Consider the following 569-nt stretch of genomic DNA (forward strand, 5'->3'; position numbering starts at 1 on the left):
ATCACGTTTAACCACAGCTGTCGTCGGTTTTTTGTCTGGCGGTGGCAGCAGATATGCGATCAAATTTCTAATTTGAGGCTGTATTACGTCGATTCTGGCACCCAAAATCACAACAAGATGATATTTTAAGCTCCTTATGTAGCCGAACCTGCGCTGGTTTGAATGGGCCGCCTCCAGTTTCCCCTCCAGCTAGCGCTGTGACGTCGCTGACCCTAGTTACCTGTGGTTGGCCTGGCCATGCGTCACTCAGAAAACAACAGGCCAATCAGAAGAGAGGCTCATGAATATTAATTAGACAGGCCAAAATCGACCTGTTCTCAGCAGAGCTCCTGAGAAAGGAGCTGTAAAAATATATTGAGATGGTTTTTGGTACTTATACCGCAAATATATATTCTTAAGGACATCAAATCCTAAAATAAAACTCCAGAAAGGTGTACAATATGGGACCTCTAATAAAGGTAATTCTCAGATTATATGTTCTTATGAAATTTCATACAATAATATAATCAAATAAAATTTCTCATCAATATATATATATATATATATATATATATATATACTGTATATAT

Source organism: Sinocyclocheilus grahami, unplaced genomic scaffold, assembly GCF_001515645.1.
Source record: "Sinocyclocheilus grahami isolate Dianchi unplaced genomic scaffold, SAMN03320097.WGS_v1.1 scaffold2338.1, whole genome shotgun sequence".
In the NCBI taxonomy this organism is placed as follows: domain Eukaryota; kingdom Metazoa; phylum Chordata; class Actinopteri; order Cypriniformes; family Cyprinidae; genus Sinocyclocheilus; species Sinocyclocheilus grahami.